The following is a 25,697-nucleotide window of genomic DNA, read 5'->3' as shown; positions in this document are numbered from 1 at the left end:
GTAAAAAATTCAAATTTTTAGACTCAGTGAAATTTAAGAGGGGATTGTCATGAACAAGGGGCGTCTGAGAATAGGAAAAAGTTTTTGGAAAGCAAAATCTTTAATATTGAAGTAAAATATATAATATCAATGAAAAGTAGATCGAATACTCCAGGAAATATATCAGTGAATTAGAAGACTAGTTCAAATGATGGCCCAGAATTATGGAAAGATAGAGATGGAGATTATGACAAAAAGATAATAGACATAATAGATAGATCCAAGAGATCTGGTATACATAAACTGAGTGTTGTAAAAGGAGAGAACAGAGATGATGTATAAGTAATCAAGAAATACTCAAAGAAAGCATTGAAAATGTTGCCAAACTGAAGACTTGCACTTTTAATAGAACTCACCAAATAGCAAACAAGATGAGTAATTAGACTAGTCGTGTTTCTGATGCTTAAGAATGAGAGAAAATTTTACAAGTATTCAAGGAGGAAAAACTATTGATTTTCAAAGGAGAGATAATCAAGTTGGAATCTAGTCTTCTATTTAATGAAAAATGCTAGATTAGGGAATCCAGACCTTTGGATTTATGGACTAATAAAATGCTAGTGTAAAATTTGAATGATTAACATAAATTATCAAAGTTTTTTTTGGCTAAATAAGGATATAAAATATAAAGCAAATAAACAACTGAGTAATTTTTGTTTTATGTCGAACAATGCTGTCACCTTTTTTGATTGTACTGGGGACTAGTGAAAACGTCACCAAATAGCATTGATTCCTGGTTGGAGTTAGGTAACTACTGTAATATCTACAGTGTTGGGAAGGAAAAGGATAAGACCTCAGAGTTTTATACCGTACCACATTGTTAGTTATATATAAAGTCAAAAGACAGATTTTTCAGACAGATATAGTTTCAGAAATTACGCTAGCTTTATACCTTTTTGGAGAAAAAGAATCCAAGGAAATACTCTGTAGAATAATATAATTAGTAAACTTGATTTAACAGGCTAGTATTAAACTCTGTACCTTACAGAAGATATTTCATTTTGATTACCTGTAAAATAGTCATTAAATCTAAACTACAGAAATAAAAATAGAAACTCAGAAGTATTTATTTTAAGCATTTATTGTATTCCTTTGATGTACTAGGCTTTGAGAGATGCACTGAAAAACAAGATAATGTGATTTTTGCCCTGATGGAGCTTACAGTCTGTCGATCCATACAAAAAATAACCAGGTAGTTACAATGCAGTGAAATGAATGCTACAGTGAGTAGACTACATGGTAGAATGTGAGCATAGAGCAGGAATACTTAACTCAGATTTAAGGAGGAGGCAGAGATGGCTTTCTGAAGAAGAAACATCTGAGTTGAGACAAGAAGACAGGAGAGAGAAGTTGAGAAGATTTCAGATTAGTTGATTGCAGAGAATACAAAATGAGAGAAATGAACAGATGACACTGGAGAGGTAACTAGTGACAGTATCACACAGAACCTTGAAAACAATATCAAAGCGGTTTGGTTTTATCTGGAGAGGAATGGGGAGCTATTAAAAGTTTTTAATCATGAAAAAGTGATATTACCTGGTTTGTTTTTTAGAAAGATCACTCAGGCTATAGTGTAGAGATTATCGGATTAGAGCCAGTAAAATTGAAGTTAGTGAGATCAGTTAGAGAATTGTCTTATTTATTTATTCTAACAATAAATTTTCTAGGTCAGAGATGTGATGTTGAGTTGCCTATACCAGGGTCATGGATGGACAGAAGTAGATGGATTTGAGAAAGGTTTAGCCTTTGGTGGGTTGGATATTAGGAAGATATAAAGGGAAGAGGACAGACCTGATCTTAAATTTCTGGTTTGTGCAATAGGTTGATGATCATGATGCCATTCAGTAGGGAAATCTTGGAGGAGAAGATTAAGGAACGATGATGAGTTCAGTTTGAGTTACCTATGGGGCACCTAAGTTGAGATCCAGTAGATAGTTAGATAAGTAGGTTTGAAGTTTGGGAGAGAGATCTGGGCTGGAGATAGTGATTTGGAAAGCATCAGCATTTGGAAAATAAATAAAGTCATGGATATGAAAGATCACCCAAGTACAATGTGCAGACAGAGAAGAGATGATGATTTAGGTGAAATATCTTAGGAACACATACATCTAAAATGAGGATTCTTTTCCTAATAAGACTTTTGGAAGGAGGGACTAAAAAAGTAGGACAAAAGTTCGGGAGAGAGTGGGCCGATAATTCTGAAACCATTGTATGTGTATACTGGTATTAAACAAATAAGTACATGGATGGTGAATTGTGGGAGCCAGGTTACTCGCTCTTGGAGAGTGAGATTACAGATAACCATGGGCAAGGGAAAGGCTGGAACGAATCATATGGTACTGGATTAGAGTTGGAGACATCAGTATGAACTCCTGTTTAGCTTAATATAGAAACAATTATAGATATGTATGTATGTATATATGGCCTGTTATACAGACATGTGTTTCTTAGCTCTGTCTGCTGAAAGGGTCTAGAAGCAAAGATACCCCAGTAGCACTGAGCACACTCAGCACCCAGATCTTGATTTCTAATACCATTCTCCGGTAAAAAGAACTAAAGCTCCTTGGAAAATGGCTGATGCTTAGACTGGGGCAGGAATATGCAGGATGAGCCTGAAACATTTTATAGTGCCGGAAAGTGAGAAAATACTTAAAATCCAAAAGGATAGGGGCTTGGCAAAAGGATACAGGTGCCACTCTGAAAGAGTATCAAATGACCAAAGCTGGAACAATTTGAGCAGTAAAATAACAGAGTATTGTATTATAACCTGAAGTATAAAGTAAATATCCCTAAGTCCATATTGTTTAAAATAAATGATTGAATAAATAAGTGCCCCCACTTATTTATTTATCCCGTACAGAAGAATTCCAGGTAAATTTATGCAGACACTTCCCTCCCTCAAGGAGGTGGAACTTAAATCCCAAGCCCTTGAGTGTGGGCTGCACTTAGTGAGTAAAAGGGATCAGTTATTTGTGTGGAGGCTGTTTAAAATTAAATAAGTCAAGGACCAGGGTATTTTCATGGGATATGTCATTAATGAATATTGGTGATCTGAGGAAGCAGTTCTAGGGGAAAAGTAGATTTTTGGGCTCCTAAAGTATATGAGACAAACTTTAACCAAGCTTGTAGAGTTTTTATTCTGTGTGTTCTTATTAGAAGATTTAATCACAAACTGACAGCTATTTACTGTCTATCAAAAGCTCACTTAAAATATCAGATGTGAGAAGGTAGTTTGATGAATATCTTAATTATGTATTCATCTAGTTTCTTGTTTTAATCTTGAGAGAAAAAAGTATCTCAGTCTCCTCTGACTTGAAAATGCCTGTTCTGACTGCTGATTTAATGATATGCCATCTGTCTACATAGAAGCTATCTATAAGGAACATCATTTGAATGATGTGCATTTTCTAAAATTATATTTGAAACTATTGTCCACTTGGTTCATTATTCTTTCTACAGGTGCATACAGTTCAGATACTAAATTTACATGTCTTCTTATCAGAAGATGAAAACTTATAAACCTGAAAAGATAGACCCAAATTTGACACTCACTGTTTTAGTTTGCTGATATCATGAGCTTGATAGTGTCTGTCATATAACAAGTCATCCCAAAACTTAGTGGCTTAAGACAACGTTGATTTATTATTTTTACACTTCTGTGCGTCAAGAATTTGGGCAGGGCTTGGCTGGGGGATTCTTCTGCTCTGTGTGGCATCAGCTGGGATCACTCACTGAGCTAGTAGCCGGGCTGGGCTGGACAATCTAAGAAGCCTTCATTCACATGTCTGGCACTTTGGCATGCCTCCATATGGCCTCTCCACAGCATGGTAGTTTCAGGGTAGTTGAATTTCTTACATGGCTTCTAACTTCCAAGAGGGAGAAAGAGGAAGCTGCCAGTCCTCCTGGTCTCTGGAATTTCAGAACATCACTTTCAATACATCCTGTTAGTTAAAGCAAGTCACAAGACCAGCCAAGGTTCAAAGAGCTGGGAAATAAGTCCCATCTCTTGATGGGTGGAGTGACATGTGTGCACAGGGAGGGAAGGAATAGATGGCAGCTGGTCTTTGGAGGAGAGAGTATGTGGCTATACCAACTACCACAGTATATAATTTTTACTTTTATTTACATAGTTTTGTTGTGATTAATCCTCTTTACCTTGTATTTTAACTTGTAACCAATTCAAGTCCTTTTAGAAATTAAACAGGTTATAAATATTAAATAAAAATTGTCTCCTTAATTTAGTAGAAAAAGTTGGAGGATCGTGGGGGTCCATGCTAAATCTCACTCTTCTCATTTTCACTCGCTGTAAATTTATCTTGGATTAACAAGTTTTACTTAGTATTGAAAATCTTTAAAGCATCTTTGCTTGGGAATTGGGCCTTTATTATGAAAATTTACTGCCTTATCTTAGTTTCCCTTATCTAGAAGCTTTACTGACATGTCTATGTATTTTTTTAGGCCATGATAAACTTCGTGGAGCACAGTGTAGCAAAGGCTATCTTAATTGAAAATCCAGATACTCTTTGACTCAGTAATAACGCTTCATGAATACACAGATATTCTTTACAGCATTGTCAGTAATGGCAAAATATTGGAAACAATATGAGTCCATCAATGAGAAACTAGTTAAATAAATTTATGATATATTCATATAGTATCATGAAGTTGTTTTTTAAAAAATGAAGGAATTCTATAAAGAGTGATATGAAGTAAGCTCTAAGATACATTAAGTAAAAAAAAAAAAAATCATGATGAGAAACTGTGTATAGTATGCCACCACTTTCATTAAAAATATACTTAAATGCTTTTATATGTATAGAATACTTATGAATACCCAGTAAACAATGGAAGAGAGCTGGATGATTGGAGGAAAATTTCTATTTACCATGACCCATTAGTGCAGTTTACTTTTTCTACCAACTACATGTATTAACTTCTTTAAAAATTAACTTCTTCTTCTTCTTCTTCTTTTTTTTTTTTGGTGAGGAAGATTGGCTCTGAGCTAACATCTGTTGCCAATCGTCTTCTTTTTGCTTGAAGAAAATTGTCCTTGTGCTAACATCTGTGCCAGTCTTCCTCTATTTTGTATATGGGATGCCTCTACAGCATGGCTTGATGAGTGGTGTGTAGGTCTGTGCCCAGGATCTGAACCCATAAACCCTGGGCCACTGAAGTGGAGCACACGAACTTAACCACTACGCCACCTGGCTGGCCTCTAAAAATTAACTTTTAAAAAATGCTCTGATACTTTTATTTCATTTGTTGGTTATCTTCTTGTGTAAGGCAGAATGTTGGGTGCTCCATTCAGATAGGAGTAGTCTAACTTTAGGGAGCTTAAAGGCCAGTAGGAAAGATTAAATACATGTACCATGTAAGTAGACTGCTTGTTAGAGTTGTCATTTTTGCATTGTCCCAATACTTTGTCTATTACTTTCATTGGACTGTTTATTTTCTTAGTTTATTGGAGGGTTGTTTATATTCCAGAAACAAGTTTTTTATCAGATATTTGTTTTACAAATATTTTCTCCAAGTTTGTGGTTTATCTGTACATTTTTACAGCCCTGTCTTTTTTTACTTTTCCCCCTGAGGAAGATTTGCCCTGAGCTAACATTTGTGCCAGCCTGCCTCTATTTTGTATGTGGGTCACTGCCACAGCATGGCTGCTGACGACTGGTGTAGGTCTGCGCCCAGGAACTGAACCCTGGCCACCAAAGCAGAGCATGCCAAGCTTAACCATTAGGCTATGGGGCTGGTCCAACATAGCACTGTCTTTTGAAGAGCAGAAGTTTAAAATTTTAAGTGCAGTATATGAATTTCTTTCTTTTATGGTTTGTGTTTTTTGTGTCATATCTCAAAACTCTTTGCTTAACTCAGGGGTTGGCAAACTACAGTCAGTTCAGCCCACTGATTGTTTTTGTAAATAAAGTGTTTTTGGAACATGGCCACACCCATTTGTTTACACATTGTCTATGGCTACTTTTGTGCTTCAGGGACAGAGTTCAGTATTTGCAACTGAGACTGTATAGCTGACAAAGCCTAAAATATTTACTATATGGCCTTTTGCGGAAAAAGCTTGCTAGCCCCTGGGCTAACCTAGGGTAGGGTCCAATTTTCTTCTATGTTTTCCTCTAGAAGTTTTATGGCTTTGGTTTTTTTTTTTTTTTTAAAAGATTGGCACCTGGGCTAACATCTATTGCCAGTCTTTTTTTTTTTTTTCTTTCTTCTTCTTCTCCCCAAAGCCCTCCAGTACATAGTTGTATATTCTAGTTGTAGGTCCTTCTGGTTCTGCTATGTGGGACACTGTCTCAGCATGGCCTGATGAGTAGTGCCATGTCCGCGCCCAGGATCCAAACCAACAAAACCCTGGGCTGCTGCAGTGGAGTGCATGAACCCAACCACTCAGCCATGAGGCCGGCCCCAACTTTTCTTTCTTTTATATTTAGGTCTATTACTTTTTGTGTAAGATGTGAGGTGTTGGGATGAGGTTCTTCGCCTCCTCCATCCGCCCGTCCCTATGTGGGTGTCAGTTGTTCTGGCACCAGTTGTTAGAATGATAGTTCTTTTTGCATTGAATTACCTTGGTACTTTTGTTGAAAATCATTTGACCATAAATATGTAGATCTATTTCTGGACTGTCTCTTCTGTTCCATTGATCTGTATGTTTATCTTTATGCTAGAATTATAGTGCCTTCATAACTATAGCTTTATAAAAAGTCGAAATGAGGTAGTTTAAATTTTCCAACTTTCTTCTTTTTCAAAATTGTTTTGAGTATTCTAGGTTCTGTACATTTCCATGTAAATTTTAGAGTAAGCTTGTCAGTTTTTACAAAAAAGTCTGATGGGATTTTAATTGGAATTTACACTAAATCTGTAAATTATTTGGGGAGAATTGATATCTTAACAATATTGATTGATCTGATCTTTGAAAACAGTATGTATCTCTGTTTATTGAGGTCTTTGACTTCTCACTTGGTATTTTGTATTTTTAGCACATGGATCTTCCCTTTATTTTGTTGTATTTACCCTAAGTATTTCTTTTTTGATGCACATGTAACTGCTACTCTTTTGTTAATTTCTATTTATTAATTGCTACCATATAGAAGTACAATTGAATTTTGTATGTTGACCTTGTATCCTGCAATTTTGCTAAATTCACTTATTAATTTTAGTAGTGGATTCTTTGTTTTTTTCTATATACAATCCTGTCACCTGTGAAAAAAGACAGTTTTTTTTTTTTTCATCTCTAGGGTTTTATTTTGTTTTCTTTCATTATTGTACTGGCAATACAGTACAGTGTTGAATAGAAGTGGAGAGTGCAGATGTTATTGCCTTGTTCCTGACCTTAGAGGGAAAGCATTCAGTCTTTCATGATTATGTATGATAGTAGCTGTGGATTTATGTCCTAGGCTGAGGATGTTCTCTGCTGTTTCTAGTTTTCTGAGAGTTTTGACTCATGAATGGCTGTGGTTTTTTTCTAATCTTTTTTTCATCTAGCAAGATGATCGTTTATGTTTTAGTCTCTTGATATGAGCCAGCCCTGGTGGTCTAGTGGTTAAGACTCGGTGCTCTCACTGCTGTGGCCTAGGTTTGTTTCCCTGTCAGGAAACCACACCACTTGTCTGTCAATTGTCACACTATGGCGTCTGTGTGTTGCTGTGATGCTGAAAGCTATGCCATCAGTATTTCAAATACCAGCAAGGTCGCCCACAGTGGACAGATTTCAGCAGAGCTTCCAGACTGAGTCTAGGAGTCAAGGACCAGGCCACCGACTCCTGAAAAATTGGCCGTGATGAATAGCAGTAGAAGCGTTGTCTGCTTAGAGCACTGGAAGGAGAGAGGATGGCATGTACCCTCTTTATATATTGCTGGATTCATTCTTCTAAGATTTGATTAAGACATTTGTCTCTATGTTCAGGAAAGAGTATTGGTTTGTAGTTTATTTTTCTTACAGGTTTTTTTTTTGGTCTGATTTTTCTATCAGAGTAATGCTGTCCTCATAAAATGAATTGGGAAGTGTTTTCTCATTTATTTCTGGAAGAGTATATGTTATATGGCATTGGTATGATTTCTTCCTTAGGTGTTTGGTAGAATTTACCAAGGAAGTCATTAGCCATGGAACTTTCTTCATGGGAAGATTTAAAAATACGAACTGAATTTCCTTAATATACCAAGAGCTATTATTCTTGTTATCTAATTTCTTGAGTGAACTTGGCGATTTGTCTTCAAACTTTCAAGAACTTGGTACATTTTATCGAAGTTGTAGAATATATTGCCATAAAGTTGTTCATAATATTCTCTTATTATCCTTTTAATATCTATAAGATTTCTAGTGATATCCCCTTTTCATACCTGATATAGGTAACTTGTGGCTTCTCTCCTTTTTTTTTGATCACTCTGGCCGGAAGTTTATTCAATTTTATAGAACTTTCCAAAGAGCTATATTTCGGGTTCATAGATTTTTTCTGTTGTTTTTTGTTTTCAATTTTATTCTTTTGTTCTGATTGCTTTGTGTTTAATTTGCTCTCCTTTTTCTACTTCTTTAAGATGGAGGCTTAGATTATTGATTCAAGACTTTTCTTTTTTTCTAATATAAGCATTTAATGCTATAAATTTCTAAGAACTACTTAGTGGTCTCCCACAGAGTTTGATATGTTGTTTTATTTTTCATTCAATTAAGAATATTTTCTAGGGGCTGGCCCCATGGCCGAGTGGTTCAGTTCACGCGCTCTGCTTCGGCGGCCCCGGGTTTCGCCAGTTTGAATCCTGGGCTCAGACATGGCACCACTCATCAAGCCATGCTGAGGCGGCATCCCACACGCCACAACTAGAAGGACCCACAACTGAAATATACAACCATGTGCTGGGAGGAATAGGGAGAAAAAGCAGGAAAAAAAAAAAAAAGATTGGCAACAGTTGTTAGCTGAGGTGCCAATCTTAAAAAAAAAATAAATATTTTCTAATATCTCTTACTTTTTGACCCTTGGAGTATTTAGAAATGTGTTGTTTAATTTCTAATCTTTGGTAATTCTTTTTTTTTAAAGATTTTATTTTTCCTTTTTCTCCCCAAAGCCCCCTGACACATAGTTGCATATTTTTAGTTATGGGTCCTTCTAGTTGTGGCATGTGGGACGCTGCCCCAGCATGGCCTGATGAGTGGTGCCATGTCCGTGCTCAGGATCCGAACTGGCCAAACCCTGGGCCACCAAAGCAGAGCACGAGAACTTAACCTCTTGGCCATGGGGCCGGCCCCTAATCTTTGGTAATTCTTAATCTTTCAGTTATTGATTCTAATTTAATTCTGTTTTGGTCAGAGAAAATACGTTATTTGATTTTAATTCTTTTAATGATCTTGAGGTTTGTTTTATGGCCCACAATACGGTCTTTCTTGGTGAATATTCTGTGTGCCCTTGAGAAGAATGTATAGTCTCCTCTTGTAGTGTAGAATGTTCTATAAATGTCCAGTTAGGTCAAGTCAGTTGATAGTGTTGTCAAGTCTTTTTTTTCTGTCTTCTCGTTCTGTTGGTTAATAACAAAGGAGTATTAATGTCTATGACTGTAATTGTGGGTTTGTCTAATCTCCTTACAGTTTTTTAAGTTTTTGTTTCATTTGTTTTGAAACTGTGTTGTTGGGTGAAAACACATATAGGATTGCTATGCCTTCTTGATGAATTGATCCTTTATCATTATATTGTGTCTCTCTTTGTCCCTGATAATGTTCCTTGTTCTGAGGTCTGCTTTGTCAGATATTAATATAGCCATGCTATCTTTCCTTTCTATCCTTTTACTTTTAACCTTTCTTTGTCTTTGTATTTAAAGTAAAGGGCTTGTGGATAGCATATAGTTGGACCTTGTTTTTTTAATTTGATCTGATAATCTCTACCTTTTAGTTGAGTGCTTGGATAATTTCTATTTAATATAATCATTGATAAGTTTGGATTTAAATCTACCACCTTGCTGTTCGTTTACTATTTTTAAATTTTTTTGTTTATTTTTCTTGTTTTTCTCCCTTGTATTAAATTAATTATTTTTCATAATTCCATTTTATCTAACACTTGGCTTATTCTATATATGTACACATATATATGTACACAAACACATGCATACATATACACACACACACACACATAATATTAGTGGTTGCTCTAGGTGATGGTATATATGTATTTTATACATGTATACTTCTGTATATGTTATTAACTCCACAATACATTATTTTTTGCTTTAGTTGGTGTTTAACCTTCTAAAATGAATAAAAATAAGAAAAGAAATAGTTTTTTATATTTACCTTCTCTTTCTAATGCTCTTCATTTCTTTTTTGTAGATCCAAATTTTCACTCCTGCCTAAAGAACTTCCTTTAACATTTCTGGTGTCTAAAGGCAGTGAATTCTCTCAGGTTTTATTCTTCAAAAATCTTTCTTTCTTCCTTCATTTTTGAAAAATATTTTAACTGGTTGTAGAATTCTGTGTTCAGCTCTTTTTCCTTTCAGTACCTGAAAGATGTATACTCAGTATCGTCTTTTGGCTTGTGTAATTTCCTGAAGAGCAGGAAATTTTAATCTTTGTTGTTTGTATATAATGTTTCTTTGTTCTCTCTGCCTTTGAGATTTTTATCTTTGTTTTTATGCAGTCTGACTATGATATATCCATGTATGTATGTTTGTGTGCATTTTGATATTTATCATGATTGGGATTCTCTGGGATTTTTTGATCTTTGGTTTGTTGTCTTGGATCCATTTAGGAAAATTCTTGGCCATTATCTCTTCATGTATGTCTTGTATCTCATTGTATTTGTTTTATTCTCCTGGGGCTCCAGTTCAATGGATGTTAGACATTTTTATATAATTCCATAGCTCTTGGACGCCCTAAACTGTGTTTTCCCCCGTTCTTTTAAGCTATGGTTTCATTTTGGATTATTTCTGTTGACTTGTCATCAAGTTCACTAATTCTTTCCTCAGCTATGTCCAGACTGATGTTGAACCTGTCAAAGGAATTTTTCTTCTCTAATATTTTTTTTTGTTGTTTCCAGCCTTTACTTTTTTAAAGTTTCCATTTCACTGCTGAGATTTTCCATCTCTTTATGCATGTTGTCTGCCTTTTCTATTAGGTCATTTAACATATTTATATTATTTAAAAATGTCTCATAGTTTCAATATCTGAAGCATTTCTGATACTGCTGATTGCATTATATCTTGACAAAGGGTAATTTTTTCTTGCTTTTGTGCATACCTCATAATTTTTGATTTAATGGCTCACCATTGGATGCAGAAGAATAGGAGAGGTTGAAGTGATCCTCTTTTGTCAGGCTGTTTGTGTTGGAGGTTGAGTCAATCTAATCATGAATTGAGCTGGGTTTTGATTTTGTTGCCATCATTACCTTCACTGCACCACAGGCTTCAGATTTCTCCAGCAGTTAGCTGCTGTTCCCTTGTGTTTAGAGTGTGGCATGTGGTACTACAGGATTTTCTTTGTGTTTCTGAACCGCCCTCATCTTTCAACAGTCTTTGCACATTTGTGCAACAGAGAGATTTCTCTTCATGTTATTGTCCCTTTCCCAATGATAGACTATTGTTGCTTGTTACTCAATGCTATGCTTGTGGGGCAGGGCAGGCTTCTCTTTTGTTCCAGTCCAGACTCAATCCTGGTCAGGCCCTATGTTTCTGGGCACTGGTAGTAGGGCCTTCTCAGCTTTTCTGCTCTCTCTGTTGTGGCAGTCAAACTCTGTTGTATATTTGTGTTGGGTCTTGGCTAGCAATATCCTGTCCCTCCCCTAGTGGTAGTAGATCTCTTCTTGATATTGGTGCAGGATCCTTTGCCCAAGACTTTTTCTTTCTTCCTCTCCCCCATAGTGGCAGAGGGTTTTTTTTGCCTCTGTCCTCTCCTAGCATTAGTATATTTTTGCCTGTGTCTGGAGGCTTGAGAGTGTTTTCTCCCCCTCCCCTAGAGGCAGAGGCAGTTTGTTTCTCTTTTCCTCTGAAGCAGTGGGTTTTTTCCTGGACCCTGGGGTAAGAAGGTTTTCTGTCCTTTCCCTAGTGGCTCAAGGCTTTTGCTCTGTGTGGGAGAAAGGCTGGGGAATCAGGCAGGGCTTCAGGCCTATGCTTGTCAGCTCTTGCACTCTTGCCCCAATGATGCAGGGCTCTCTCTGCTTTCCTGTCCTACCTCTGATCTTTCTTGTGAGCATCTGGTTGAGGCATGTAGAAGAACTTGCAATTGAGTGTAAACTCTCCTTGTGTCTAGGGTCCCCAACTATTCCTAACTGATACACTAATCTCTACTTGGTCTTTAAGAATTTGTTAAAATCGTAGCTGAGTGTTTCTTATGCGCTTGTATGGTGGCCACTTCTTTTTCTGTGACCTGCCAAAGGTAAAACAATTTGTGTGTATGATTTCTCCTTGGAGGAACTTGTTCCTCTTTGGAATCAAATTTACTTGGTTGCCTTCTAACCTCAACTCTTTGTTAGGCTCAAGAGAAGTTTCGATTTTATAGATCTGGCTTTTGTCTCATTAGGGTGGGAACAACATTCTTTTGTGGCTTTCTGCATTCTAAGTGGAAGTGGAACTACTTAAGAGTTCTTGACAAGGTATGCTATTTCAAACTGCTGTTTATTTTGATCCCTCTTTAAGTTTTCTCTTACCTTCATCTGCCTCTTGAGCACTTCATTTAGGATTGAACACAAACGGCTACCTCCTCTTTGAAGCCTTTCCTGATCCCACTAAGTAGAATGGAACATTTCTTGCACAACTGTCTTGGCTCTGGTACAACTGTATTTCATTTTTACAGGCCCATTGAAACCCTCTGTGAGGTTGAACTGGAGGCCTCTCACCCTGAGGGCTATTGTTCTACTTTCAGAGATTATGACTATAATGGCTGATGGATTTTAGATAGGATCATAGAATAAACTGGAGATCTGATAGATTTTAGATAGGATCATAGAATAAACTCGAGATAAACGATAAAGCAATGCATAAGAGAACTTATATTTATTAATGGAATAAAAACTTGTGAAATCACCCCACATAGGTTCCTGTACTTTTTGGTTTGTACAGTTGTTGCTCTTGTAATAAATTACTTTCAGAAATAAGACTTAAATTCATAGAATCTAATTTCTTAAAAATAGGGGCTTTGTTACACAAATGAGTATATATTCACACCATGAACTATCATGAGGCTTTAAAAAACAATGAAGAAACATATACTAACATGGAAAATCTGCAGGCTGTACTGAGTGAAAAAAAGTAAGGTGCAAAACTGAACATTTTATATAAAAAGGCAGGAGGAATAATACTATATTTGTAGTTAGGTGTATTTGCGTACAGAGTTGCTGAAACGATATACAAGAAACTAATAAAAGTGATGACCTGTGTAAGCAAGGGCAATGTGAGCTGCATGTGGATGATATAGGAATGAAACTTCTCAAATGTATGTTCCTTTTACATTTTGATTTCTTCATTCATGTGAATGTAGTACGTGTTCAAAAAAAGTAAAAAATAAATGTAACTCTGGATCTTAAAAGGATCTGAAAAATACTAAAGAGCTGATAAAAAAATGTTGGCATATACAAGTTTTATTTTGTACAACTTGTGTGTGAGATAACTTTGTTTTATGTAAACCAGATTTTACCAGTGAAAAAGTAAATACAAAGCATGGAAAGTTGCAACAAACAAGGTTTTATGAATCTGTCTTCAGGTGAATAAGTATATAAAACGGGTGGCTTTCTAGCCCGATTAGAAAGGTTTTGGTTCTAGACCCAGTAATATTATGGGTGATCACTAAAAGCAGAAAGGAGCATTGTGTGTAGGCAGCAACTATAAGAGAAATACACAGCACTCAAAGAATAGACTGGGCCACCATTTCTTAGTCATGAAATCACCAGGGTTATCTTTACAAACTGATAAAGTGTATCTGACTCTGGTCAGGGAGAATAAGGAGATGAGAATACCAAAGAATATTTTTATCACAATTAAAACATATAAAGAATCAATAATTATATTACTTAAACAGAGTATAGCCCAGAAATCAACCTTATTGTAGGCATATAAGTGAAATATATTAAGAAGAAACTTTATAAACCATAGAACGATGAGAACTACTTAATGTTGCGAGGAAAACTGGCAATTTGGAACATAGTTCAGTTTAGAGTCAAATCTCATTCCATACATCATTTGGAATGAAGTACTCAAACAACTAGTCCACAGAAAAGTTAAAGTCAGAGTATGTACCTGCTATTATTGAAGGGGGAGAAATTTCTAAGCAGAGAAATAATAAAAGAAATGAAAAAGGCAATGATGGACAAATCTAGCCACCTAAAAATAAAAACTTCAGTATTAAAAGCCAGCAATAGACTGAGAAAATGTTAAAAGTGAGTAAAAGAAATGATATTTTCACAATATGAACAACCTACACAAACGGTCAAGAAAAACATGAAGAAACTACTCTCCCATCCTACTCCCCACAGGGCTGGAAGAGGGAGAGTGGCAAAAATTTGGAAACAAAGACAGTGTGAGTTTTGGGAGAAGGATCTAATTAACAACATGTAAAAGAGTTACTGGATAGCATTCAGTGTCTAACTGAATTTGAAGACCTCACTTGCTTTTGATTTTTCTCTGTGTGTGATTGGGATTGATGCAGGATTAGGAATTTGAGGGTGGTGAAGTGGAAGGAAGAAAGTAACATACCAGGTGGATTTATAGCTGGGATGACAACCAAGATTTTGAGACTGGTGATAGCACAGCAACTGGAGAGATGAAAGGGTAGGTAGAGTATACCTGAGGGATTGAGTCTGGACCCAAATTAGAAAAAATAGAGTGGGATATTGAATGGCAAAGAGAAGAAGAGGGTAGGATATCCAGATGGCATGAGCCTGAGAGAAGGAAGGGGATTGTTTGTGAGTTTGGGTCTGGCGATGTCGCTGTGGAGAGAGTTGACCCCTACTGCCTTGGCCTTCACTCTATAGGGTTCTTTTCAAGAGCCAGATTTGGCCCAGTGGTTGAAAGGAGTGTTCAGTGATGAGGTTGAGGATGTAGAGGTGATTTGTTTTACTATGTAAAAGGGGTTTCCAGAAGTCTCTGTGGAAAAGGTTAGAAGGAAGGGCAGCAGTGGGGGAACCCATGGAGTGGGTAAGAAAGCATAGAGAAGGAACACTGTAGGCATGAACATAGGAGAGAGGATAGTTGGTCAGTATGGCTTGTGTTTGGAATAAAGCCCAAGGGTGACAGGAGTGGGAGCCTCAGGTAGAATTAACTAGCACAATTCCTGAATTGACCTGTGGTATAATGGTTATCTCTAGAGTCTGATCCACTGTGTCTTTGTGATCTAAAGGGAATGTTTAAGGGTTAAGTAAAAAGCTTAACCCTGGGTGGTAAAGCCTAAAGCAATTAAACTTTAAATAGTGAAAGCCAATAGGGCTTACATTTCTTAAGAATTCTCTGATGTCTGCCAAATCCCCACTGTTTGGAGTTAGCTTTGAGGTAGAATGGGCAGATAGAGCACTACTATTAATTTAGTAAAATCCAACTTGTAATATCCCACTGACAGTGACCCAGGAATGAATGGTAGTCATCATATTGGGCACTTCCTTATCATAGAATTATCTTTTGCTGAGAATTCTGTTTCTTCCTACTGTTCCATTTTACCTGAAACTGGGTACTGAGGCCACTGATGCTGGGGTGACTTCAGCAGCTCTGATGAGTGAGCTAATAGTTACAGGCCCCTTGCCTCCTTAGAATACCAATGCAAAGCCCAATTTGCTGCATCCCTCCTTTGGGGATCTGAACTTTTTTAAAGCTAATAATTAAGTACCTGTTATCAACTTTATTTATTATACTTTTAATCTTTAATTTCAATTTTTAAAATCTAAAGTAGGGACACGAATGGGAATTGGCATTTCTTGAACAACTAAAGCATCTGTGTGAGAATCTTTGCTCAGAGAAACAATGATGTGTCACAGTATCTAAAATTTGTAGTGTTTTCAGTGGACTAAATGTATCTTCTTTCTCCTACTTTAGATCTATCCATACTAATGGAAATGTAACTGGAACTGGCTCTGATGATAAAATCAAGGACCATCAAGCAAGATCATGCAGTAGGAATCTTTGCTTCCAAATGAAGACACCGACATTTAGAATTTCTACTTATTCTAAGGTATTTAAGGCACAATTTTACTTTAATTTGACTCCTTGGCAGTCATTTTTTAGCATTGGTTTCTATATATAGATTTCATAAGTTTAAAACTTTTTATGTTAGAATGGTTAGTTTTTAGAGAAGAGTTCACCCTCCTCGCCCACCCACTACCCACAAAAACTGAGAAAAGATCCAGATCTTAAAAGGAGGTAATCTGGGGCTGGCCCTGTGGCTGAGTAGTTAAGTTTGCGTGCTCTGCTTCGGTGGCCCAGGGTTTCACTGGTTCCGATCCTGGGTGTGGACATGGTACTGCTCATCAGGCCATGCTGATGCGGTGTTCCACATAGCACAACCAGAGGCACTCACAACTAGAATATACAACTATGTCCTCGGGGGCTTTGGGAGAAGAAGGGAAAAAAGAAAAAAAAGATGGGCAACAGATGTTAGCTCAGGTGCCAATCTTTAAAAAAAAAGAGGTAATCCTAATAATTAGGAAAGCATGTCAACTATAAGAATTATGGTGAGTGAAGATTAAGACTCAGTAAACTATGTTAGAAGAACTGGAATAAATAAATGTCAATTTAATAATTATTTTATCTATGTCATGACCCTCTGAGATGAGCAACTGAATTCAGCACTGTTGACAGAGTCCACCCACCTGATATAAGAGATCCTGGTGATTGTTCTTTAGATTGATTTGGAAACTTTTCTCTCCTGTTCTCCTAAACTTATTATTAAGGGTTTTGTATTTACCAAGAAGTGTCACTTTTACTCCCTGTCGACTGTCCCTGTAGACCTTTGGGATCTGATGGATTGGTTTCACTTGGACCAGAAAAGGAAGATATACGATTAAAGAATCCAGTGACACTTCCAAATCACGGGGTGGATCCCCAGTTTAAAGACTATGTAAGACAATTGAAAACAATCAACGGAAATGTAGTATCAACAGAAACAAGCATAGTGCTATTTTTCTAAACTACATGTAAATTCCAAACAGGGTACAGTTAGTTAGATGTTTATTTAAAAACGAAATATTTTTTCTTTAATTATATTTTTCCAAATAGGCAGAAAGTATAGAAAGATAATTATCGTAGGGAACAGGTCAAAGTTGGTTGGTTCTCTTGCTAGAGGTTTGTAAATTAATCTTGCTGGAATACAGAGAAGGTGAAAATCTGAGAAAAACCTATGACTTATTACTAAGGTCATTAATTTCATCTTGTTCTGTTTTGGAATAAGAATATGTAAAGCAATAAATTCTAAAATAATAAGAATCCGTGATACTGGAAAATCCTAAGACTGCCTCAGTTAAAATAAATGGATTACCTCTTAGAAGGGGTTGGTGTAACTGAGCAATTTTTGCCAAAGAAAAGTTACCTTGAATCGAATAGCAGATAAAAAGGAATTAGGTTGCTTTGATGAGAAGTTGTAAAGCTTCTCTGGCAGCTATCAGATGTATTGTACTTTTCGGAAAGTTTTTGATGTCATTTTGGATCAAATGGTAATGACTAAATATATAATTGTCTTATTGCCAGAACCATTTTCTTTCTTTTAGATAGCTTTCTTTCTTACTTTCATGTAACAATATTAATTGAATGTCCAGGCTTTGCAACGAATGATTCTAGATATGTGGAAGAGCATAAATTATTCTGTAACTTCATTGTGAATGAAGTTGAGGACAGTATCATTCAGAATGTTTACTCAAGGGTCAGGGAGGCTAAAGACTTTCATCTGAAAACCATTTAAAAGCAATCGTAAATTGAGCACATAAAATCAGAGTTTAGAATTCCTTCCTAGATAATATACAAATTCTGTATTCAGATCTTAACAAAAGTTAAGATTAGGGAGTAGGAGGTTCTGATCAATCGAATTTGCTAACTAATTGGTTGTGGTTGTTAACTATTTATGATTCTACTTGTAGAAGTCCCAAATAGCGAAAATTAGGTAGCTTAAATCTTTAAATTAGGGATTTCTAATTAGTCCATTTCTTTTATCTCCCCTCTCTTTTGCAAGCTTTCACAGAGTGATATCTCCTATTAATATTGGTCATTTTCTCTTTTGAAAATGAAAAGTGAAAATTTCACAAACTTTTGCTCAGTAGTTTTATATAATACCTTTTCAAAATATTTTCTTTTTTTATTGTTGTTGAGGAAGATTCATCCTGAGCTGACATCTGTTGCCAGTCTTCCTCTTTTTGCTTGAGGAAGATTAACCCTGAGCTAACATCTGTGCCAGTCTTCCTCTACTTTATTTGTGGGTTGCCGCCACAACATGGCTATTGAGTAGTGTAGGTCCAGGCTGCTGAAGCAGAGCATGCTGAACTTAACCACTGTGCTATGGGGCTGGCACCCAACAGTATTTTCTTGTAATTTTTTTCAGAGGACTTTAGATTTTGAGATTGTGGGATTTAGTTTTTTTTTGGGGGGGGGGTATCAGAACAAAGTCAGTATGTGAATTAAGGCCCTAGAACATTTGTAAGGTTATATCTTGGATTACAGTTTACATTAAGTTAAAGTGGTACCTTTTAAAAATGTTTCATTTGCAGGGCTGGCCTGGTGGCATAGTGGTTAAGTTTGTACACTCTGCTTCAGTGGCCCAGGATTCATGGGTTTGGATCCTGGGCATGGACCTACATACCGCTCATCAAACCATGCTGTGGCAGCATCCCATATACAAAACTGAGGAAGATTGGCACAGATGTTAGCTCAGGGCCAATCTTCCTCACCAAAAAAGAGAAGAAAAAGAAAAAAAATTTCATTTGGACTCAAGAAAACATTCAAAAACAGATTTTAGCAAAGTATATTAAAGGACTAGGTATTCCCTTGCTATAGTTTTCTCTGTGGTATGATGGAAAGAGCACAAGTTTTGGCTCTTCAACTTTCATGCTACCCTGGGGAATTGAATTAATATTTCTGTCTCAGTTTCCTTCTTTATAATAATTAATTTAGACTTGTTATGAAAAGTGAAATGTGTATAAAATTGTATAAAATAATGCTTTCAGTGTGAAATTAATGAATATTGTTGTTAAAGACAAGACCACACTACTGTTGTTACCATTCACAATTATCCTTCTCATAGCAAAGAACAGATCAACTCACACTACTACTGAGAAGCTTGTAAAACCAGTTTCAAAGTTAATGACAAATATTATGCTTGGAGAGAAAGTAAAATGAGCTTTTGGCAAAAATCCCTTATCAAAGGCATACCATCTGGAAAAGCAATTACTGTCATGTGTGCGTGCTAGCAGATATTTTGTTTTTCAGTTGGATGAAAGCACTGATGTGCAGAGGACATACCAGCACTTCATATAAGAGTATTACTATTTATCACTGAAAAATCCGCACTACCACGGAAGAGCTTTTTGCTGTTATTTTGTTTATTGTTGTTGCTGGTGGTGGTGGTTGGATGTTTTTTTAACCTGTTGTTGCCTGGAAAAGTGGCATGGGTCCCCCTGATCAGAGCCCAACAACTTTAGCTGCAGGAAAGGGTGCACTTGATCTGTGAGTAAAAGAAATTACACCAGGATATCAGTTCATATCTCACTTTTTTTCAGAGAGAAGAATTGGCATTCAGTAATGTGATTTCTGATTGTTACTTTGTGTTGAAGGAAATAGTAAAAATTGTGGATGTAAGCAATTTTTGGCCTCTAAAGCCATGTCTTTTTAGAGTTTTTTGGAGAAATGGTCAGCAAGTATAGCGTTCTGCTTTTCCACAGTGATCTGTGCCACCTCTGTAGGGTGACACGGCTTTATGTTTAATTAGTTTTTTAGTAAAATGAGATAAATATTTCTTTACTACTGATAATACCATTTCTGTTGTTTCCAGGGGACATTACTTAGCAAATATATTTAGTATTTCAAATAGAATTTATAGCTTCATATTCGCTATATCATGAGTTTTAAATTAAGGATGAGATATGAGGATTTTATGTCTGAATTATGGTACAAAATGATTCAGTCTCTAAGAGTTTGTCTATTTCCCCACGCTTGATGATTTATTCATTTATGAAAGAAAAAAAGTGAATTTTTATTGTGTATGTTTAAAAACCACATCCAAATTTTTTTTTTTAAAGATTTTTTTTAAAAATTTTTTCCTTTTTCTCCCCAAAGCCCGGTACATAGTTGTATATTCTTAGTTGTGGGTCCTTCCACTTGTGGCATGTGAGATGCCGCCTCAGCGTGGCTGGATGAGTGGCGCCGTGTCCGCGCCCACCCTCCGAACCAATGAAACGCTGGGCCGCCTGCAGCAGAGCGTGCCAACCCAACCACTCCGCCACGGGGCCGGTCCCCCAAATTTTGAAATATAACATGGAGAAATACTTTCTAGAGCCAAAAAGCAAGCAGAGAATAGATTAGGAATCTTTTTGCTCTAATCGCTCAAATTGAAGCATTTAACTTCCACTTTTGAGTGAGTTTGCTTTTTTACAGCATTCAATGGAATGCTGAAAGTAGACTTCAGTGAAAAATCTTGCGGTAATTTCTGGGTCCATATTCCATCCTAATATCCAGAATGTATAACACAGCTGATTTATAATTAAGAATTAGGAATTTTTAATTTAGTAGAAATAAAGAATAAGAAAGAAACTAGCTGAATATGGAAACTGACTGAAAGCTAAAGCTAATTCTGGACCTGGGGCCCTGAACATCTTGCAAGGAAGTTATCAAACACTAATAGGGTTGTGGCAAAACAGCTGAGGTGCTTAATTGAATAGGCTCTGCCTGGCCAAAGATGAGACAATTTGAGCATCAGTAAGCATAGATGCATTATAATCAATCACGTAAAATACATTTACATCCATGAGTTCATAATGATACTTACAGAAAACTCATGTGTTTTCTTTGGAGTATGCTAAGGAACCAACTGTACCTGAAGGTAACTAAATAGTTGAGGAGGGGAAGTTTATTTTCTCAGGGGTATTTTAGTTAATAGATGAAGGAGTGGTAAATAGAACATCACCATTTTTTAATGAATTCCTGGACCTAAGCAAAGATCATCTGTGGCTGCTGACATCACAGAGAAATAAGCAGATACTAGGTTTTTCTTAATGAAAGTTCACAACACTATCTATGAGGTATCTTTGCCAGAAAATTGAGCTTGAACCTGAATCTGATCAAGCCTAGCTCTAACTTCCATTTTACAGGAAACAGAAGACAAACATGTGAAATGATACCGTGGGATGCAGTCAGCAAAATCTAGGCTGTGGAGGGGTCCTTGGGACACACAACTTGGTTTTTTCAACAAATAAGTTATAAGGAGGAATAAAAAGAGAGATGGAGGAAACTTTAGATTAATAGCAGTGTTTGGACATTATTTGGGTTGAGATTTTAATAAATATTTATGAAATAATCAGGGAAAATTGAACACTGGAATCTGATATTAATAATTTATTGTTAATTTTTAGGTGTGATAACAGTATGTAGTTACATTAAAAAAGAGTCATTATCTTTTAGAGATAGAATCTACATATTGAAATGTAGATGGATGCAAGGATATATCTGGGATTTGCTTCATTATTATCTGGAGTAGATGGGAGGCTGTGGGTGGGGATGAAACAAGATTGGCTATGAGTTGATCATTGCTTAAGCAAGGTGCTTGTGGTGGTGGTGATGTAATTCTCTCAGCTTTTTTGAAATTTACTTTTTCTCTTTGTTGTCTTATAAGAATACAAGTGAATTACGTGTATTTAGCAACCTGCTGAATTCTCATTTCTAATAATTTCTTGAGTCTATTGGGTTTTCTATATGGAAAATCATATTGCCTACAAAGGACAGTTTTACTATATAGTGCTTAGTATTTACCAGGCTCTCTTCTAAGCACTTATATGTATTAGCCCATTAGATCCTGGCAAGAGCTCCAGTGAAGTAGATGTAACTTGCCTGAGGTTACTTCACTGGCCTGTCATAGAGCTGGGATTTGAATCCAGGTGTTCTAGCTCTAGAGTCTATGTTTCTCTGGTTTTTGTATCTCCCCTTATACATCCCTCTACTCTAATCCTTACACCTTTTGTTTCTTTTGTTTGTTTTAGTGTGCTAACAAGTTAAACTTTTAAATACCAGTTTTCATTTGTAATTTTGATTTTGGAAATCGTCTTAATACTTAGGGAATCCAGAATCAATTGAGTTTACTCCTTTACAAATACAGGCTACTCACTAAGAGACTAAGAATTAATTTAGTGTGTAGCCAGAAATCAAAGAATAAAGTGTATTGTAACAGCTTCCGGTGGTCTTTTTTTTTTAAATTATATTTACCTCCTGATCTGTAAGCAGCCTATTCATGGCTCATTTTACTTTCACTTACCTGCTGATTTTATTGGTCCTGCTTGCTGAATTTCTTTGTGACTCTTGGATAAAATTACTCCTTACTTTCCCCAACCCCCCCACATATTCTATAATTACTTCCCACCTGACTTTACATAAGTTACATGAGGTAATTAGGCAAAGCACTCAGCACACTGCTTAACACATAATATGTATCTAGTAAATATTCCTGGTTTGGTTTGAGACAACTACTTCATAAATTTGTTTAAGAATTGTTCTTTTTTCTTTAACTTTTTTCTTTTTAAAGATTTTATTTCTTTTTTCTCCCCAAAGCTGCCTGGTACATAGTTGTATATTCTTAGTTGTGGGTCCTTCTAGTTGTGGCATGTGGGACACCGCATCAGCATGGCTTGATGAGCCATGCCATGTGCACCCCCAGGATCCCAACCAGCAAAACCCTGGGCTGCTGAAGCAGAGTGCACAAACTTAACCATTCGGCCACGGGTCTGGCCCCTATTTAACTTTTGAAACAGCGGGGAGAGAACGTGGCTTAGTGACTTGAAGAAGTCCTAGACCTGGGACAGGTGGAAATAATTGTTGATAATGTGCTATGGTGGTTTAATGAGTAATCTCTGTAAGGGACTTTTTTATAATAGTCTCTGGGTTTGAGAAAGGTTACTGAGAGTTTGTTGCCAAAAGAGTACTTGCCTATTGGGAGGTGGGGTGGGAACAGTTTAGGGGGAAAATGTGACGTGTCCAAACTCCACGGGTTTTTTAATTTCTCTGTGGCCAGCTGCAAAGTACATTATGATGTCGTAAATTAGCTAAGCTTCATGAAAGGAGGTATATAGATTCTAGAAAGAAGGAAAATTTTTGGTTTCACCCTCAAGAGAAAGAGATAGGTCACAATTACAGATGCCTTTTTCCTGAAGGTTATGGAAAGTGGCCATCTGAAGACCTGGTATAGCTAGTTAAAAGTTGTGCTATTTTCTATGCTTCACCACCTCCTCCCTCCAAACTGGGTGCACCTGTTATTTTTTATGGTAATAAACTGAAGCAACCTTTTACCATATCTTTAATGGTATTTTTGAAAATGATATTAAAGTATTTGGAAACTGAAGATGGTAGAGGCAGAAGAGTTTCTTCCATTTTCCAAATGACAGTTATAATTATTGAGTGGCATAGCTGTTGAATAACCATAGGGCTGGCCCGGTGGCGGAGTAAAGTTTGCGCGCTCTGCTTCGGCAGCCCAGGGTTTTGCTGGTTGGGATCCTGGGTGTGGACATGGCACCAAGCATCAAGCCACACTGAGGCAGCATCCAACATGCCACAACTAGAAGGACCCACAACTAAAAATACACAACGATGTACCGGGGGGCTTTGGGGAGAAAAAGGAAAAATAAAATCTTAAAAAAAAAAAAGAAATTGAATAACCAATTACTGCTTGGCCGTGTTAAAGAAAAAGGTTTGTGGGGCTGGCCCAGCAGTGCAGCGGTTAAGTTCACACATTCCGCTTTGGCAGCCTGGGGTTCGGTGGGTGGAATCCTGGGTGCCAACCTATGGACCACTTATCAAGCCATGCTGTGCCAGGCGACCCACATATAAAGTGGAGGAAGATGGGAATGGGTATTAGCTCAGGGCTAGTCTTCCTTAAAAACAAAAAGGGTTTGGTTTTATGAGCTATAGTTTATTGGTAAGAGATAAAGATATCTTTTGAAGAATTAAGTAAATGTATATGACAGAAACTCTTCTACTTGATCATGAAAGCTTTGAATAGAGAGATGAAATATTTTCCAAACTACACCTGGATGCTATGGAAACCAAAAAATGATATGCAAGGGTAAGCATAGTTGAGAGGTGCTCAGTTTAACATCTGTTATCAATTAGTTGGTAAAGGCATTGAGGCATTTATTGTTCTGCAGATGATCTTAAATGAGAAGGCATAGTTAATGTAGTCAGTTACAGAGTATGGGATCAGTGAATTTCAGGGAGAAGAAAACTGACATGAGGAAAACAAAAATATAGTAATAGCTAATATCTAATGCTTACTGTGTGTCAGGTGCTGTGATAGACACTTTATATTTTCAGATATTATCCCAATAACCTAGTGAGGTGTAAACTATTATTACATCTATTTTATGTATAAGGAAACTGCTTCTTAGTAAGGCTTACTTTGAAGTTAACTCACAGTAGAACTAAGATTCATCCATCTCTTTCTCTTGGGGTGAAACCAAAAGTTTGCGTTCGGAAACTGATTTTTGATCAGAATCCAAAAAGGAAGTGAGTTCTTCTTCTAGTTTAAACAAAATGCAAAAGCATAGATTTGGGAAAACCCAGGATTTAGAGATTTTGCTAGTTCAGTATAAGTTTATGATATGATAGAGCTCCTGAAAACTCATTGTTATCACAGATATATTAGTTGGAGTATAGTGTCTCATACAAGAAAGGTCATAGTTCTAACATGCTGTTTACTTGTCAAACCACATTTTACCGTAGAAAAAGGAGGGATGCTTTATTGGTTTTGAAAGTCGGTTTGATATGGAGTGACTTTTCAAGTATTTTATACTTTGTCTTCCTCAATTAAAAATGAACATGGGAATGTTTAATGTGGAAGTCAACTTAAACAGCTACTAAAATTTTCAAGAATTTTTTGGACACTCCTTGAAATGAGAAGTTCTTCACATTATTAAGAAACACTCTTTGCCTATTACAGATCTAGCAGCGTAAACATAAAGTTAGGTTAGGTGTAAAATTGAGAATTTCTGTCCTTACTCTTAATATCGTATGAATGCATTTAATGCTAGTAAAAATTGAAAGCCTGAAGAAGTGTAGTGTAAGACCTGCATTGCTGATAATGGGGTTTATTTAGTTACTTATAAAGCTTTCATTTAAATTTGAGATTAAGTATACTTTCCCAGTTGACTATGCAACATTTAAAAAAATAATAAATTTTAAGTTAAGCCACAAAGGAAAACTTCGGTAAATTCCAGAAAACCTGAAACTTTATGTCCATTCAGTCATTACAACAGGAGTTTAAAAGGCACTACTCCAACCACTTGGAAAAATCAAACAGAAAACATTTTTAAGTAATATTGAGTCAAACAGGAGATCAGATATACAACAACTGCTTATTTAGCAAACTGAAATGAGACTCGGGATAAGACTAATACTGTACTTAGAAGTAAACTGAGTTAAAAAAATAAATGTGGTACTCAGCCTCAGAATTTGGTAAAACAATAAACAAATAAAACCAACAAAATAGACGTGTGGGAGAAAGGGAGGCTATAAAT

At 36.4% G+C, this 25,697-nt stretch overlaps 1 protein-coding gene across 10 annotated transcripts in view; it reads left to right on the top strand.

The window, feature by feature from the left end:
- Positions 1–25,697, top strand: part of NCOA1 (nuclear receptor coactivator 1) — a 250,473-nt gene that overhangs the window by 35,703 nt on the left and 189,073 nt on the right. For all 10 annotated transcript variants that reach the window (XM_046661263.1, XM_046661261.1, XM_046661260.1 and 7 more), the window contains exon 2: positions 16,039–16,174. The gene's annotated coding sequence lies outside the window, so the exon portion shown is untranslated. The remainder of the gene's footprint in view (positions 1–16,038; positions 16,175–25,697) is intronic.

The sequence above is a fragment of the Equus quagga genome, chromosome 5 (genome assembly GCF_021613505.1).
Source record: "Equus quagga isolate Etosha38 chromosome 5, UCLA_HA_Equagga_1.0, whole genome shotgun sequence".
Classification (NCBI taxonomy): domain Eukaryota; kingdom Metazoa; phylum Chordata; class Mammalia; order Perissodactyla; family Equidae; genus Equus; species Equus quagga.
This window is presented reverse-complemented; position numbering and strand designations above follow the sequence as displayed.